Genomic DNA, 20,674 nt, shown 5'->3' on the forward strand with positions numbered 1-20,674 from the left:
TCTGCGGACTGGACCTATTCTCTGATCGTATCTGGCCTGCAGTTCGACAAATAAGTTTATCTTTATTATTGGCATTGATAAGAAGGTATCATTACTTTTAGCTCCTTATGAATGATATTATCTAATAACAATTCGCAAATAATGTTAATCTTGTTTTTAAAATCCATTTAGACTTCCATCAATTTTTAATTTTTTCCAAATCTCATGTTGACAATCATTTAAACTCCGACAGACACAGGGAATAATGCAATTAACTTATATCATGCGTCGTTAATATCGATATATTACAAATATTAGAAAGAAATTTGAAGAAACAATATCGATTTTTTTAGTTTTAGAAGACCGTTCTGTATAAATAATTGTATTTTAGAATCGTATATTCTATATTAAAACACAAACCTTATGTCGGTTTATTTATTTGTTTTTTCATTATTGATTTTCACACAAAAGATTTCCTTTATCCGTTTATATTATTTTACTATAGAAACAAATGCGTATTCTGTTTTGGTTTTTTTTATACGTCTACTTTTTTCTTTTTATATTTTTTGAAGAGAAAATCTTCAACTTCACAGAATAAATATGTAGGTACCAAAAAAGAAAACAAATTTTCTATGTTTATTTTAATAGTGAAAGCTTTATCTTCTATTCTTACGAAACGCATTTTGGGATAATTGTTTTATCAGTTGAATGAAGATAAAGAATTTTTGTTAAATAAAAAGAAAAAAATACATCACCTATTTTCTTTTATTTATAGGTATCATGTATTAGGAATTTAAGCAATTAGTTCTTGAAAAATGTATTTTTTAAAGACAGGAAAATGTTTTTGTAATAAAAATTTCGTTTTTAAATACAAACAAATAAACGACAAAATAATAGAAAATTTTATTATGTCAAGTTTTAAAGTGCGACCACAATAATATGCAAAGGTTTGTTTCACGATAACTATCAGAAAAATTTTCGATACTTTAACTGTCATTGCTAAGCTATAATCACATACTTAAAATCCCAAATTTCAAGTTTGTAGGTTATTTAGTTTCGAAGTTAAACGAAAGCAAAGTTTCGCATTTATGACACTCACTCACTCACTCTAGATCAACAGAATAGAACTAGTACTTCCCATAAACTCAGAGAGCTGAACTGGTACAGAGTAAGGGTTTAATGGCCACATAAAGGGAAAACTATAAAAACTAGGATAATCGAAGACCTGGAGTATCTGGTGACCCTGAAAAAAATAAATCAATGTGCCCACGTTTCTACAAAAAGAAGGGAAATTCCACCAAAAACATTCTGTAAAAAACTAGCCAAGTCTCGATGGATCTGCTTGTTTATCTCTAAAAAGTAATGAAATTTAGACAAAGTCGGGCCAAGTCTAAGGTTTCTTACTGCGATTTCTTTATCATAATAGTTAGTGTTGTGTGGCTTGGCCGTTGAAGGTTACACAAGGGTACAAAACCTGGTGCTCCATGACACCATTGCACCAATCTGAGCCCACGTCAACGTCGTTTGTCTAGATTTCATTACTTTTTAGAGATAAACAAGCAACTCCATCGAGACTTGGCTAGTTTTTTACAGAATGTTTTTGGTGGGATACTCATTTCAGATCTAACTTCTTTTGTAAAAATGTCAAAATAGTTAGACATGAAAGCATATACATTAGGAAAGATATGAACTAACCGTTTATTAACAATGCGTGGATTATAAATGTAAGTTTACAAAAATGATAAGTAAGAATAATTAATATATTTCCAATTTATGTAAACTAAACGCGATATTTCAAATTTTATATTATTAAACAGTTATGTTGCAGATTTAGTGGAATGTTGCCTTGGTAGCCCGCTGTTTTGGAACGTTCCAGTAATTTTTAAGTTTTTTCAGAGAGTCATAAAAGAGAGTTTTTTTCAGAGATTCAGAAGAGAGGCCACGACAAGGTGGTGAAGCCTACCATGAACAGCTTTGCGGCAATATCGGAAGAATGTTTCGACGAAATGCAATACAATATTATATACATAATAAAATTTCAACCACATGACCAATTCAGGCAGCTAGGGCTTATCTGTCAGAAATATTTAGTTGCAACGTGAGTTTTTCAAAGTTAAATGCTCGATCTTAACGACATTCTCATACATATTATATAATAATATATTATACTTTATTATTAACATATTTGACTCGAAGATAGTAAGTTAGTTACCAACGATCGGAAATTTATAAAACATTGATTATATAACGGAAAGTAATTACATTTAGGAAATGATTAACGATACATATTTTAAATAAAATAGGTGTTCAATGTGTACTTGATATTATCTATCGATCGTTAATAATAATAATAATACGTAAGTTAAAATATAATAAAATGGCGTACCAATACACCTACGACATTACGCTACATGGTATATAAATTCACCATTAAAGTGTTTAATAATACCATAGACTATTTAAGTTTTGTATAGAACGATTTAAAATTTGTATAATACATGATTTATCACTTTAGACACATGCGCCAAGAGACTACCACATAAAAAGTAAAAAATTAGATGTAGTAAAAGTCTGCCCAGTAATTAAAAGTTTTGCATGGGCATAACACTGGGACACAAGTGTGTAAATACGGGTAATAAGGCTAAATTGTATAAAAAAATCATTGTTTCTGCCAGAAAAAGTCCGTACCAGACCTGTTGCGAGTTGCTAAACATTAATAAATAATTTAAACTGGGTGTTATCTCAAAAATGTTACCAAATTGCAGAAAACCTCCTAAAAAAGTGGAAAATCTTAAATTTGAACATTTGAATGAATTTTAATAGTTGTATGGACAGACCCTATAGAAATGGATAGTTTTAAATATACACTGTAATAGGGCGCCGGTCGGTTCGGGCAAATATAAATATCAAACCCTAAGTCCAAAATTAAGCACCATGAGGTTCAGTGTATTCAGATGACGGTTTTTATTAAAATAAACAAGTGGCAGACTGATTACAAGTTGATGTTAGTAAACGAAATATTAAAAATTAAGTGTGATGATAAAATTTTATCTACACACATTTGGCGAGATTAACTGTTGCCATCCATGTTCTAAAATATATTCAATGCTATCTATTTCTACATTGCCTGCATCCCCACTCGTAAGTCAATCTGCGATATCTTTTATCTGATCAAACGGCATGCTTTTTCATTTCTCTTGATTTTAGAAAATTTGGTACCATTTGGTTACTTTTTCAAGACTACTAAATTTTCCATAATCTGCCACGTACTCCTTTCCAAAGGTGTCGTCTGCCGTTAATAATATCGAAATTTTTATGTTTTATCTGTATTTTCAATTTTAATTCAATTTTTTACATAAATAATATACTAAACGTTCAATTTAAAAACATAAACTAATTGCACCGCTTATTTTCTTATTTTAGCAAATTTAATAAGCGTTGACATACCTGCCCCTTAATGTAATAGCAAGTCATTTAGAGACAGGAAAGGAAACAAAAAACTCAAAGGCAGAGAGTAGAATTTGTTTAATGTATTATAAATAATTTTATTTAACTTAGATCATAATGGATTGGTTTTATTGCGGCGTAAAAAAGTTACGCCCTCGTTATTTTTAGTTATGAAATGATCTACTCAGTTATTTTACCTTTGCGTATATTAGCTATCTATGAATATGCAAGAACACCGCAGGTAAAATGATAGATATTATAAACACATTAATAAGATAAATACAAAATATAAATGTTAGTTTATCTAAATGGCATCTATAACTAGACATTTGATAATTTTACGGCAACTTATCGTGTGCATAGAGTGTCCCGTTATGTACAATTAACATCAAAGTGACGGCTGACAAGTTATTATATTTGTTTTGTTAATAAGACCTATGAACAGAGTGATCACTAGATAAAAATCGTGATTAATGATTAGCCAATGGTGGGCGCAAAAATAAAAAAATTGTAGTAAATTAAGTACACTTAAATATCAAAAAATAATATTTTTAAATTTTTTTAAATTTGGTTAATGTTAAGCCTGCTCTGTAGGTTCGGTCTTATCATGGTCAATCACTTATCACACGCAGTACTCGCAGTATCCCACAATTCATATGCGTTTCAAAATACTTTTATAAAATGGCTACTTATTTTCCAGTTATAATTTAGACTAACGATTTAGCAACCATAAATATTTATTGAAGTTGTTTTCGTTTAGCTCAATTTTAATTCCGCCAAGTTTAACGTTAGTTCAGATGCATGCCCAGATATTTGACATACTCGTTTTGTGGAAGTGTCATTTAAAGTTATTGGTGGGCAATTTCCCTTTGAAAGTAATATAATAAGCAATATAATAATTTTGGAGTTGGAATAAACAGAGCAGGTTTTTTGTTAAGTACAATTAGTATAATTAAATTATGCTATAATTCTTAGAAAATAGAAATGTATTCAAATAGAAATATTTTAAACGAAGTTTAATTTAAGTAGAAAAATTGTACAGTTGAATTTAATCCCCGAACCCCAAAAAAGGGGTGTTTTAAGTTTGATCGCTATGTGTGTGTGTCTGTCTGTGGCATCGTTGTGCTTAAACGGATGAACAGATTTGGATTTGTTTGTTTCGTTTGAAGAGTAATTTAATAGAGGGTGTTTTTAGTTATGTTTCAAGTGCGAGTTTAGGGTTCCGAACTCGGAACAACTAAAAATAGGCCATGATTCTCAAATCGGTTTAGTTTGTTCATTTAATGGAGAGTGTTCTTAGATATGTTTCAAGTACGAGTTTAGGGTTCGGTACCAAAAAAATTACCGGAGGTTCTTTAAATTCTGGAAATTTCACTTGTTGCAGGTAATTTTTATCAAACAAACAAATTTTGATGGGAAAATGATCTGATATACATATAGACCACAGACTAATGTTGGTGAAAGTTTGTGATCTCTTGGGTCCTTGAAAATATATTCAGTTGGACTAATTCGTAAACAAGAAAATCCTTACAAGCTCGAAATTGCTGTAAATCCATTTTTTGTTATTTAAATAATACAACTATCGAATAACAAATGAAAAACTGGGTGTCCGCTGATCGTTACCTTGAAAATCTAAACTTTCCGAAGTTTTATCAAATAAATTACAAGTATATCTTCATTGTTTTAATCAATTATTGAAGGTATGAATATCTAAAACAACCTTTATCCATCAGTTTGAAACGTTTGTTACCGAAAATTATTTGAATTATTACTAATACTATATAAAATAGAACAGAATAGAAAGTGAAATAAATATGGATATTAAATTAATGTATAATTGTTGTAACAAAGATAAAAAACCAAATAAACAAAGATATGAAATTGGTAATAATAATAGACAATATATCAGAGATGTTCAATATATTATTAATATTAATATTGTATTATATTAACGGTATCTTGCTGCCTATTATTCTAAAAGGATAACGTAGCTAGAAGCCTTATTGAAAATGATGAACAGCTTTAACAATTACTCAATATAAACAGTGTATTGTGTCTGTGTGACTACTATTTTAGTTGCTTTGAAACTTGTATTTGGTCTATTGGATTATAATGTTTGTTAAGTTAATTTTAGTTTAGTAAACCATAACGATGAGGTGTCATCCGTTTGATATTCAAACAAATAGAAAAATTTAAATACCTTTAAAAAACCGACTTTAGTGTTTTATAAGTCTACAATCTAAATAACATTTTGTTATATGCTTTGGACACTCTACCCTAGAAATACTAAAATAATTCCGATTACCTGGCTTGTTAAACACTGTAGTCGGTTTTTTTAAAGTTATTTAAAATTCAAATTATTATTATATAATTCATTTTTTCATAATTCACTTTGCAAAAAATTTTCAAAAAAAAAAATTGTTTTACATGTATTCGTTCTATTTGATCATTTTCAGAACATTCAGTTAAAATTAAAAATTTTACAGGTTTATTTACTGTTATGTAATTATGGGTAATAAAAAACAAGTTAACAACTTGTTCAATATTTTGTTAAAAATACATATTATTTTACTAAAATTATTTCTATTTACATTGATCAAGGTCAAGTGGATAAAAGCTACTATAAGAAAATATTGTCAAATTCATTAAAATACATGTAATATGTGAGTCGTATGTGTAAAGCTAAAAACATTAGAAGGTAAAGTTTTAAACTTGGATTATGCAAAAATAAATAAAAGTAATAAAGATATAACATTTGTTGTTGTAATTTGGAAGTCCACAAAGTAAATCCCAACACAATGAATTATTTAAAATTACTTTTAACGATTTGTTCATCTTAAGGATTTAGAATTGGAAAATTTATACTTGCCACATTCCTTTTTTTTTGTCAAATCTGCTACTGAATGTCATTTAAACTATCAAAAGGACTCTAACGTTATCATAATTATTTTGGTAGATATTATGGTCGCCAACGTCCGCAATATTTTGAGAGTTATCTTATCCAATGTTATCCAGACAACTTCGAACATTTTTCACGATACCAATTTGTTGAAATTAAGTGAAGGTTGGTGTTTGTAGCAACGTGGAATTCGCTTTTTGGAGAATAACTTATGGTGTATTAAACGAGCCATTGTCATTGTAATTTTTTCTTCATTTTTATCTTAAATTGTCATGTTAGGACAAACCAAGACAATTATTTATCATCTCTGAAACTTTGAGGCTGCTGGTTGTTAAGTTTTCCTGAGTTTTCCAAAAATTAATCCCATTAGTGTGAAAGTTTGTGTTATTTCTACTTATTTGTTTGAAAAATTTTGTCGTAAGTATGACTGTATTCCCGTGACAATGAAAATTAAGGCAAATCTACAGTTTAAATTGTTACCAAAATTATAAAACTAGAGAATTGAAAATTTGTGAGTAGCTTCAAATATTGATTCCAATTTCATACCAAAACCATCTGATAATATTTAGGAGTTAAATATGTTAATTATCGGGGAGAAATCGTTTAGTTAAAAAATAGGTTGTAAGACAGGTGAGCTCCATAAATTGAAACAATTATTCTAGAAAATCTTCAGAGATCAAAAATAAGAATATACTCTTTAAAACAAGTGAAAAGAAACAATTGACTGAGTTAATTGTTGAAATACCATGCATAGTCAGTGTTGATTTCTTTATCACATAACACATACAAAAATATATAGACAGTGTTGATGCGCAATTGTTTGTTTTTTGACGTCACGTAAATAACAAAAGATATTCACTTTTAAATAGGCAACACACAATTCCTATATTAATACATACTATAAAATTTGCACCTAATTAACGCTCTCGTGGGTAAACAGTGATGTTTACAAAAAAATGTTTCAAACAAAAGTTTTTTATTTTTTTATAAGGAACATTTTTTACATTTAAACTTTTGATCTATCTCTAACGGTTTACAAGATGGGTCCTACGGACCCAAGACCGAATTGACCTATAATGCTCATTTACGAACTTGACCTCACTTTTTACGTCCTGAGTACGCTGTAAAAATTTCAGCTAGATATCTTTTTTCGTTTTTGAGTTATCGTGACCACAGACGGACGGCCGGACGGCCGGATGGACGGACGGACAACCGGAAATGGACTAATTAGGTGATTTTATGAACACCTATGACAAAATTTTTTTCCTAGCATCATTATTTTTAAGCGTTACAAACTTGGGACTAAACTTAATATACTATGTATATTTCATATATGCATGGTATAAAAAGCGGAAAATATTAACAATAACGGTGCTTCACATTAAACGTTTGTCTGTTCATCAACGCATATTTGTTGTAGTAATCAATCAACCGTCTGCTAAGTTTCTTTAAAGGTAAAGGTTATATTATAAGTCAAGTGGATAAAATGAGACACACAAATATTTCTTTATACAAAATTTGAGTCTACTAACATGGAATCACTGTGAATCGCATTTGTTAGAAAATTCTTTTCATAAGTTATTAATTGGGTTTGATTTTGTAGTTCGTTAAATATTCGATAACTGTCTAATGATATTGAAAATATTTGACAAAAATGTAAGCTTTAGATATATTTTTTTTTTTACAAAGAGTTTTTAATTTTGAAACAATTTTTTTACACGAATTGTGCAAATATTTGAAAGGAATGAAATATGTGCTTTAAAAAATCTACAATATTTGTGTTTTTATAAAATCTTGAGTGAATTACGGTTTTTATACCATGTATATATGAAATATACATAGTATATTAAGTTTCGTCCCAAGTTTGTAACGCTTAAAAATATTGATGCTACGAACAAAATTTTGGTATAGGTGTTCATAGAATCACCTAATTAATCCATTTCCGGTTGTCCGTCCGTCCGTCCGTCTGTGGACACGATAACTCAAAAACGAAAAAAGATATCGATCTGAAATTTTTACAGCGTACTCAGGACGCAAAAAGTCAGGTTTACCCACGAGGGCGTTAATTAGGTGCAAATTTTATAGTATGTATTAATATAGGAATATCAAAGTGAATATCTTTTGTTATTTACGTGACGTCAAAAAAACAAACGATTGCGCATCAACACTTGCGCATTATATGATAATATCAGTTAAATATGTCAGATATATATGTATGTGAAATGTGACAGAGTTATCAACACTGCCTATACATGGTATTTCAACAATTAACTCAGTCAATTGTTTGTTTTCACTTGTTGTTTTAATAAATTCTGACTAGACACGAAAAAAAATACTTTTTGGTAAGCCTTGGTTACGCATAATCGTTGGACAAAAAAATATATTCCTCCTAGAGGAAATTTGGTATTTTTTCTTCTTGTAAGCAAACGTCTAAGCACCAGCATACCGTTAAGAGAGGACTCCCTAATTGAAGTAACAGCCATATATACAGTGTGTCGCATTTAAGATAAAGACACCCTATTTTCGTTATTAAAAATAATATCAACATGAAATATTGCACAGTCATACAGGATGATAGGTGAGATTTTTTTAGATACTTGACCGAAATCAAAACTTTAAACTCAGCCTACTACAAATTGGCAAACAGGGCCTATTTTCAGTTTTTTTCTTCAATGTTCACAAATGTTATTAATTTGTCCAGTTTTTACATTTCAAAGCACACTAGTCATAAAAGTTTATTTTTTAATGTTATAACTAGTGTGTTATGGAATGTAAAAACAAGACAAATTGATAATTTCATAGTGTTATGTATTCAAATATTTCCATAAACTTATAATAATTATGATTGTGGGCCAAAGGCGAGGCTATTAGACTTTGTTGAAAAAGAAGTTTAATATTGCTATTTTTTCTCGTAACAAATCAAACCGCAACTCACCTTATGTTTATATTTTAAGAAAACAATTCATTCCAAAGAGTCAATTTACATACTCACCAAGGTGAAAAATTTGGTTAAGTAAAATTAATCTTCACACACTTTAGAAAATTATTATGAGAAGTTTTACACCGAATATTCTTTAATAATAATGACATGCTTTTGAACATAGATTTTAATAGCATACATATTAGTACACTCATTTTGGGCTTACACTTCTCGCGTTAAAAAAAATAGAAGCTAAACTTATGGTAAAACAAAGACCATGATTGGTAGAATTCATTTAAAGTTTGCATCTCTAACGTGAGCGCAATATAAAAATTGTGTGCCTTTTTTATACAGAAAATCTTTGATTGTAAATATCTCCAAAACCATTAGAATTAAATTAGTAAAAGTTGTGTTACCGGATTTGAACTACCTACAATATTGTCTCTCTCTTATTCTTATTTAGTTGAAGAACCCTAATTTTTTTGAAAACAGCTAATGTTACTCGCTGATAATGAAGCTTTCTATACGTAAAATAATTTTTCATCAAATCGGTTAACTACCTAGTTTTTCAGTTTATTTATTATAATGTTATGTTGCCTATAAACTTGCACCCTCTTTTTCCTCACCTTAAGAGATAAATTTTTTAAAAATATTCGTTATTGCTCATTTACGATAAAAAGGGTAATTGCTCAATGCTCATGTATAGATCGATGTCTCGTCTAAAATGAGAATTTTATTTACCTGTTCAGTCTGCGAGTAAATGAGTGACCTACCGCTTTGTATATACTTACTAACTAATGAAATTGGTTCTTTTAAGTACGATTTTTGGCATGATAGTCGTCTTTGTTTAATTATTTAATATTATTTTAAGTATTTCCATTTCAAGAGAAACTTTTTTTGTTAGAGTCAATACATCAAATGAAACAAAAGTTTCTTGTTTTAAAAAAGTGAGAGGTTAGTCAAATAAGCTGTTTTAAATGACTGTAGTATATTGTATACAACAATAGCAATATACCTACCGCCTACAAACTTTCTGTAATATTTTCTGAATTTTCAAAAGGTATTCAATATTATTATTACATTATATGGGTGATTTATGAGTGTTTACAAGCTTTTACGATAATTTTACACTGTTGGCAGTTTTTCTTTTAAGAAAAAAATCATACGAATAGACAGCTTTATTATTTATATGGCAAGAAAATATTATGAAATTTTATACCTATCTATAAACGCATGTTATAGATGATTTGTGGTTGTAGTTCATTTAATAAATTTTCTAAAAAAAAAACAATTTATGTGAAAGTGGTTTCACATTCTAAAGTAAATGTTATCAATAAAATCAATTCACTAAGCTTATTTGTCTTCATTATCGTGCAGTAAATTCGTAGGAAAATATTTCAGATTTTAAAATAATTCTCCTTTGGTTTTTCATAGGTATAATAAGGAAAAAATAGCTGTTTTTAAGAAAACATAATTTGAAAAAAATTGGCGTGCAGTAAGTTGTTTAAAAAAAAATAGGTTTGTAGAGCTAGCTAGAAGTAACAAAACTTTACGAGAAAACAAGGTTTCATCTCGAAAATATCGCATTTTTAACCTTTTATTTTATCGGCTTGTACGACTTTTTGTAAAAAATTTTCGTTACAACATAATATAAGGCTTTCGCTTCATTTACGAAAATAAGTGCTTCAAAAAAGCCGTGCACGATCGGTAATGTAGCATTCTCTTAAAAAAATCATTTTTGCGTTAAGAATTGTCCTAAAACCGTAGATGCATGATGAAATAGTTATATATTTAAAATTTAGCCAATTTTAATGTTCTAAAACATTTAGCTTTGAATATCCTGACTGACATAAATAAATGAAAAGTATTTAGCACAAGATGTAGAAAAATTTACTGCTATTCTTCAATTAATTACTGTTGTATTCTTCAATGAATAAATTGACTTAATTAGCGAATTATCAAGGAGAATATAATAAATACGACTGTTTACGATGATCTCAGATATATATAAAAAAATAAGTAGATTCCATTTAGAAAAAGCCTGTAAGCTCGAGGGTTGGCTAAAGTTTATTATTTTACAGCAAATTTATATCGAATATGGAACAATAAGTTCTTCTTCTTCTAAATTTGTTTGTCCTATGACCTTCCATTTCGTACATATCGTACGTCATTTTTTAATTATTTTAATTTTCGGTTAAATTGTTCTAGCTTAGCAAAATGTACTTTAAAAAAAATTAATCTTAGAATAGTTACATTAAAAACCATTTTACATTTAACTAATATTTCAGGCAAGTTCATAATATTTATACAATAAGGTCATGGATGTTTTAAAACTATTTTAATGTTATATATACATAGTATTCTACTTCTGTAATGTAAATTCACATTATCTTCGATCATTTAAATATGGTATATTGAAAAAATACAAAAATGAGTAATATACAGAATGGTATATTGGCTAATATGGGAAATTGAATAATGAAGTCAAGTAGTCAATATGTTCTATTATTGGTAAAAATGAAAAATACCGCCCACTTACATGTTTTTCTTATATTTTGGAAAGTAATTAAATTTATCTTTATACTTTTTTTGCCACAAATTGTAATCCTTGATTGAAAAATTTTTTGCAGAAATTTATAAAAATAAACTATTTTATTTGACACCTTACGCTCGCCCTATAGCTTTTCTCGAAAATGATTGAATTTGTATTTCTGATGACACAATCACCAGATTCGAGAGCTTTAAATTTACGGACTGATATCCTTATTTATCCTCGTTTTGATAAGCGGAGCTCAGTAAGAATCTGCTCTCGTTCTGTACCATCACAATGCATAAGTGAGGTTACCTGAAAATCTTAATTTCCCAGTTGCAAATCCGGAACTACGTCAAACCTATTTTGCCTTTTGAAGGGTAAATTAACTCTTAAAAGAATAGTTTGAGTCTTTTATTGTTCTTAAATAAGTTACGATTGAACATTAGATGTCTAGGTTTATAATCATTGAGTCACAATAACCTATTCATATGATTAATTAATATAGAAATACGAAGCTCAGTAATTTTAAAACGAATGGCTCACGAAGAATCCGCTCATTTTTTATCACGTGTTTATACCGCATCCTGTATGTAGAATTTAAGGAAATTTTAACCGAATGCCAAACCCAAAAAAAAATGTGCGAAATCTTAAGGTGGTTTGGTCGTATACTCATTTTTCTTAAGAATTTAATGAAAATTAATTTTTCAATTTATTATGAAGCGAGATATTTATAATTAAAAAGCACGTAATAACATGCATAAAGTATAAAACAAGAGATAGTTTCGTATTTTGGATTTTGAAGAAATAATTTTCATACATTTCTTCTCTGCTCTAAAAAACCAATATTTGATAAAGCATTCGAAATATTACGATATGAAGATCTTATTGTCTATCGTTTATGTGAAAGATTAAAAAAAAAAACAAAAACCTTATAGTAATTCTATATACTAAACATTATTTGTGCGTATGAAATATATGTATATACACACTTAAGTATTATGTACACGTCTAAGTATTATATACAGTAACAAGACAGTAACTAGTTTCAGTTTCAGGCAAGAGCATTATAAAATTTTCATCGGAAGTGAGACTTGTGTAAGTATTTGACATCTCTTCTGTGAAGTCTAAAATCTAGTGTCATTTTTAGAAGTATTATGTAAACGATAAATAAAAATATGTAGTTACATTATTCCTAATTTTATGACCTTTATAGCGATAGCATTATCATTTTATTGAAACCAGTCAATATTGCTACCAATTATAAAATATGGTTTCATTATGCTTTTTACTATTCAATATTAAGCAAAATAATTCAAACCAAATTCATTATTTCAAAATGAATATTCACAACATTATAGATGATGTATATCAAAGCTTACATTTTTTGCATTATTTATTTATTCATTTATTTTTTTAATGCATTGGTTTTTTGTGTAGCTAATATTTTGATATGTCCTATTTTTTATTTAGTTATATATATATATATATATATATATATATATATATATATATATATATATATATATATATATATATATATATATATATATATATAAATCAATTTATTTACCGTTCGTAGTTATTATTATCTATCATTTACAAAAAAAAGTTGGAAAGAGGGAAATTGGTGACCTATTTATATAATAAATATCTATAACAAAATAATGCATGAATAGTTCAAATAAAATCAACTTTGTATAATTTAATAAAAAAATTTTTTTACTTCCAATATTGAATGTAAAAATAAAATTGTAATATACACATTATACTTCTATTCATTTATTTATATTATTAAGGGAACATATATTGTGTTCCCTTACACCAAGTAGTGAAGAAATTTTTAATTTCGAGTTTGTAAAAAACCATCGAAACACAGGTAGGTAAATCGAAAACACAAAAGGTAAACATTATAATCTTAATATAATTTTAATTTCAAAATATACGAGTCTATGTAAGATTAATTCATTTATATAGATTACTTGGGAGCTAAGCCACAAACGAAATGGCTTATTTGAGTTTTATGTTAAAAATATTTTTATGCTTTTTGTCAAAAAATTTTTTTTTTCTAAACGTATATTTGGTAGTAATTTTATTTATCAGCTTGTTTTAAGACCACACTCAACAATGCTTTTCATAAATTTCCATACTTTTAAAGCTTTGGACCTGGAATGTGGATTCGTTATAGCGTGTCTAGACATTATTTATTTAAGTTTTTTTTGAAAATTTTCGAAGAATTCAATTTCATAAAACAGCAGACCGAAAACCGAAAATATTTGTTTTTGGGGTAAGATTAATTAAATATAAAAATACATCGATTAATGCTGCATTTTCAAGAATTTTCTAAAATTAAAAATGTTGTAATTTAGCTGCATGACTGTTTTGTATGAATTAATTGTAATATTTGTTTAAAAAAGACATATGTTTTAATAAAGATATTTATTATTATTATATAACATAAAAATTTCATTGTACTTACTTTAAATTATCTATCTCTGTTAGCTTGAACTTCTGATAACTTTCAATTTTTTTTTTTTTATTCCATTTTTTTGGTTTTAGTTCCCAACCAGCAAACAAATCAAAGCGATAGCGTGCGATAAAGAATGTAGATCCAAAAATTGAATTCACTGGGGAAGCGGGTGAGTAAGTGCAAGTATAATCATATATGTCGGACATGGAAAATGATTATTATAAAAGAGCTTAAAAATTCCTTTACTAACTCCTGGTCTTAATGTGCAAGCAAAACTAACAGGAATTATGAATATCTACTCTCTTTTTGTTCATTGAGTTGTGGTTCACATCCTTTAATATATAACTCTGTAGCTTTAATAAAAAAGTCTTAAAACAAAACGACAAGCTGCTTGAATTTGCATAGTATTTAATTAGATGCTAAATTAAAAATTTAATAACTAATAATGAGTGCTTTATATAAAGAAGTACATCAGAAGTAAATATTTAATTTAATGAAACATATTTTTTTATTGAAATTATATACTCGTCACATAATGAAAAGACACAAGGTATGTCATTCAAAATGATAGGCGCTTAAATCATACCCGGTCTATGCCGTCTAAATTTTAGAGGAATCCAAGCAGTATTAACTGAGATATACAATGTTTAGTCAAGCACCTAGCGTCTTGTAGATAAAAAACAACATATTAAACACTTTTTTCCAGAAACCATGTTTTTGAATCCACGGAAAAATTGTCTTTTGAAATTTAGATTGTTTATTTATATCTATGATGTCCAGCATGGTCATAGTTTTTTTCGTTTCCTCAACCTTTATTTTTGCATTAATAATAAAGATTTTTGTTAAAAATCAAAGTTTTTTTCAAATGTTCACCATTTTGTTAAAAAGCAAAATATTAACTTTCCAGCTGTATAGGAAGTTATTGTTATGCTTCTGATTTTCGAAATTGAAATTTTTAACATATCTTTACGTTTCATGGTCAGAACAAGGCATTAAAACCAAGTTTTTTTCCTGATCGATATCGCACGAACAGTAGTGGTATCGACTTCGTTGAAGTGTCGATCCAAGCGTATTAACGGGAATGTGATCCGAAAAGAATTTTGTTACATTTGGTCAGCCGCTTCGAGTCAGTCAATTTATTTTAATTTTTATCTTTATTTTTAAAACTCTTCATTATACTCGGAAGTTGTTCGTGCCGATCTCAAGGGTCGCACCAAACCCATCTCGCAGCTTATTTTAATAAGCTTCGATTAAACTGTGAAGTGAATATTATTTACCTAATAATAATTCGAGTTTGCCTTTTTATTTCCGATGATCCAGTCCAAGCCTACGTTGTCCCCAGCAAGGTTTTACAAAGCGACCACTAACTGTTTTATTTATGTATATTTTGTAACAAACAGATCTTAAGATCTTCAAATATATACACCTATTCAGTAAGATAAAGCCTTTATAAAAATATTTAAATGTTTTTGTGAAAAAAATGGAGATAAAATAATAATGGCCTTAGTTTTGCACCTACTTATTTTTTAAATACCTCGAAAGATTTTTATTATTAAGCCCCATCCATATTTTGTATTTCAGATTTTTCTTTTTTTCTAGATCGCTCTTCAAAGGGTACACATTCTATCTAGTTTATGTTACTGTATTCCTAATTTACAATATAGACAAATAAAATATCCAAAATAAATACCTTATGTTTCTGTATCGTGATTCACTATAACTAAAATACTAAATACTTTTCAAATAAATAAAAAATGCACAACGAACCTTTTGAACAAAATTTTATTTAAATGTTGAATACTTTATTATAATAATGTGCATTCCATATAATGATGATACAATCATATTATGCAAACTAAATTGTGTCAGAGTCATAGTCGGTAGTATCCAGAATATAGGATACACTACTCACACAAATACTACTATTGTACCGAGTGACATTTATACAACGAAGTCCAGTAAGCCATTTGACAGCACGAAAAATAATGTCATAATTATTAATATCTCTATAGATTATGGGTTTTAAAATCAATTTTTCGTAATTAGACAAAAAAAGACAAAAAAATTATGGATTATTTCCATACTGACACGTGACATACTGAAATATAGTTTTATATGTATACAATGACGTACTATTTGGATAACACATTGATTTTTACTTGCCTATGACATCAGAAACAAGAAGTGCATATCTGATACTACAAGTGTCATTTTGATGGCCTATTTATAGTAAATCAATTTTTAGTTTTTAATAAATACAACAAAATAATTAAAAGTTTTTTACAAGCTCCATGAAAATTTAGAATCTGTACCATCCAATTTTCTGAGGTGTTATACAGAAACTACTTAAATATCCTATCGGCCTATGGGTGCTGTACTTGAAAACCTGAGCGAGGTGAAAAATGTCGTTCTGTCTGCCATTTTGCATCTAGATTCGATCTCGTATACCCAATGAAGAGGGAGGAGTAAACACATACAGTTAAAAAACTCTGAGGTAATTGAAATTGTTGCACTGTGGATAGCAGTGATGGATAGGTGGGAATATCCACCTATTTCTACCAAATTTGGTGTACTCAAACTCACTCAAACAGTATATTAAAAACTTTTTGCGATTTATCATCATGCCAAAAAAAATTATCCGGAATAATTTCAATTTTGGATGATTATTCCTATACACAGATATTAACATATTTTTGACTGCTATTAAAATCTCCATGGAGTCTTTTCGCATAAACTTTCTCTCGCATGAATAACCTATGCCAATTTAAATAAATTATTTATAAAAAAAACTCTGCCGCGGAGAAGGACTGTCTCGGAGACTATCTACTACTTACCATGAGGCTACCATCTTTCAAAATTGCTGCGACTTTATCGACTCGACCTTTTGTAATTAATGTTATTATAAGAGTTACTCGTGGCGAGTTGCTAATGGTGAATTTTTCAATATTTCTCTCTGTCTATTCCACAAACTGTCATTCTTTGTAGTCAAGCTAAAATTCATTTTTTAACCTGAGGTAGAAGCGAATGCAAACACAAATGTGCAAATATCTAATTAATGGAATATGATGTCCTACGTATAGATGGTAAGTATATTAATATTAAAATGGCATACATATGACTGAAGATAATAAGCTATTCGTGTGAGTGAGACCATTATGGTCCACCCACTTAACTTTGCAGAACATGCGCAAAAATATTTCCCTTACTGGCTAAAACAGTGAAATATTAATTATTGCAATGGTATAGAAAAATAAAGCGTAGCGGTGAAATATTCATTTTCTTTGCAAACGGAGCAGAGATCAATATCCGGTAAATATCATTCGACAAAATATCTGTTTAATGTTATACAACTTTATAAAATGAATAATCATAAATATTTTTGTAAATATTAGTTTTTAAAAAAAAATAATCAAAAGATAATTGTTTAAGTGACTTTCTGTTTTACTAATTATCAAAATTTCCAGTTTCTTAATGTTTACAGAAAAATTTCTACACAGCGCTTTTGCCTGTCTTTCCAGTGCATCTTGATGTCATTATTTTTCCGCTAAAATGAGTTGGCTAATACATTTCATTCGTGCAGGAAAAAATCTTCTGATACTTATAAGAACATGGCTATTCTGGGAAGTAAAAAATATGCCACTATCTACTGACATTTACTTTCCATCTATTCATATTTGTCTTTAGCAATACTTCTAGAATCCGAATCAGATAAAATTAACAACTTTAAGTACACCTTGTATATTAAGTATAAATAAAGCAAGAAAGAGTATGTATAGTTAGGTATTTGAACGGTGTGTGATCCTTCGACTAAAGTGAAAGGTCGAGTTGGTTTTCTGAATATTGAATGAGGAAAATGGTAAGGATGAAAAAGGAAAACGAGATATGTTATGAGAAAATATAGAAAAATTGAATCTGATTCTCTAACCAGACTTTGAAGATTTTGAGTTTTATTTCATCAGTTTTTAGAGGATCAACTACTTGTTTATTCATTTTAGCTTATACATCGATGGCTGCTATGTTTTTCTTTTATATTGTTGAAGATATTTTGATGATTGCAGAATATGAAGTGTTTGATAATTGCAGAATATGTACATCTACATATCATTATCCACAATTTAAACACCAGACCTCACTCATATAGCGTCATCACTACAAGTTTCCAAAAGTTTTTAATGTAAAGTAATCAAAATTAACAAAATAAAATAAAAGTGCAAGAAAAAAAATTTTTGTAATATCTCGAAGTTATACATTTTAAAAAGCGGAAAACTTTTTCCTATTTTACCCGCCATCTACAGTGGTGTGCGTGGTACTTTCATTTTTATGTGCACATGCGATTTAAAATCATTACATTTAATACCATTTGTTGAATACGCTTTCAACATGAATGAATCTTAATACTTTTTTTTGCCTAAGTAAGAAAGGGTAAGAAGAAATTTTTAAATTCGGTGACATTTGGTAGACAATTGCCTTTGATAATTTAAACAAAAATATGCGGTTCGATGAGAAATATTACAAGTTTCTAAAATAAAATGTGCAAGGTTGTAAAAATAAAATAATTGAAAATTTAAGGAATTTTCATTTTATCGTTGCTGCCGACACTTGTACCTGCATCTGAATTAACTCTGCATACAACCTATGGAGCTTTAAAAGCTTCGGAAGGATGATATGTGAAAAAAATACGAAAATAATTTCATTACAGTTCCAGCACTTTTTTGATGTGGCATAAAGCCAAAATTTAATATGGTTTGGTTGGTATTATAGACACCATATATTCCACATAATATACTTGGTACATGTATATTCAATATAATATTTATAACCGCCATTTTATAGAAGTTATATGCAGTTAGCAAGTTCTCTGTCTGCACTCTCTACTAGATCCATCCGCCGGGTAACAGCCCTCTATGAGAATTATTTGTTATACAGTGTGTATGGTAAAGATTTAAGATTTAATATTATTTTGTGTCCTTATTTATGTTATATCTATTTAATATTATCATAGCTAGCTGATATGGTATAAAGTACCTATCTTATTTTATTTATTTACTTGGTAAAAGTATCATCCATTTTATGTATAGCGAATATAAATTTCGTTATAGAAAAATGATTTTTGTGAATAATAATGCCGTATCAAGTACGTCAATAGTATAAAATGAAAAACGTTTTACTAAAAGATATAAATCTACAAGTGAAATTTACAAAATTTAAAAAACTCCCGACAAATGCGATTTATTCCTTGTAAACCGATTTTTGGAAACTTAGCTATAAAATGTTCTTAATCAAGTCGGTTCGACCGTTTAGGGTCTACGATGCCACTGAGAAACATAAAAACGCACAGATAATCACTTTAAACTTATAACACTATTTTCTTAATCAATATCAAAGTGATGGTCAAGGACATCAGATGAGATAAAAAGGATATTCAGAGAGCTATCATTTTTTGGAACAAATTTTTGGAAATATATTAATTGAAATTGAAATATTTGAGTTGACTTTGTTCTTTTGAATTATTGTTTTGAATTACCTAATCATTTTACAATTTCATTTTGAATTGAGCCAGGTTTATTTGACCATTCATTTCTATAGTAATTATTTATAAGTTAATAAAATTATACGTCATGCCATTTCCAAATTGATTTTGAAGATCATCGCCAAATTTTTGAGTTTTTAACTCTGAGCTGGCACTTACAAGATTGCTAAAAACACTCTCCGTTAAATTACCTTTCAAATGAAACCAAAAAAATAAAAATCGATTCATCCTCTTAGGCGCAAACTTATAACACCCCTGCTTTTAGTTCGGGAGTTAAAAATAGTACGACTTTATTCATATGGTTTTAGGTCTCCCTAAAAATTGAACAATATTCACAGTTTTCTGTGTTGGTCATTACAAAACTGAACCCTTAAAATGACGATTATCTCTTTACATATGCTGAAGTCACGAAATTATGTCCATTTCGCGGTAAAATACGAAAAGCAGCGAGCTTTAATTTTAGAGATGTCTTTATAAGTACTCTAAAAATAGGTGTACGGAACGACACCATATATTATCGAAGAATACTTGGATTTAGTTCTTTTTTTTTCTACTTATATAGATGTGGATTTAATCCAAACAGTTTTCTCAGTATCTGAAATTTAAAACTAGAGTCATTTTTGATGAATACTATCAAAGATTGACGGTCCTAAATATGATTTATCATAGTCTTAATTTGCCATTGATGAAAAATGTCAAACTTATTTTCCACTATTTAGTCCAGTCATTATAAACCTACATTTGGATATGAACCTAATAAGCAAAATTTTTTATATTACGTGGAGGAGGCCTAGAAAAGCCTAACTTCGAACTGTTGACCGAAATTTTCTTGTGGATTTTTCGTCATCTTGAAAAAATGAATAAATTCAGTTTTTTCATAATAACTCCGTTGAGATACG

This window comes from Chrysoperla carnea, chromosome 4, assembly GCF_905475395.1.
Source record: "Chrysoperla carnea chromosome 4, inChrCarn1.1, whole genome shotgun sequence".
Classification (NCBI taxonomy): Eukaryota; Metazoa; Arthropoda; class Insecta; order Neuroptera; family Chrysopidae; genus Chrysoperla; species Chrysoperla carnea.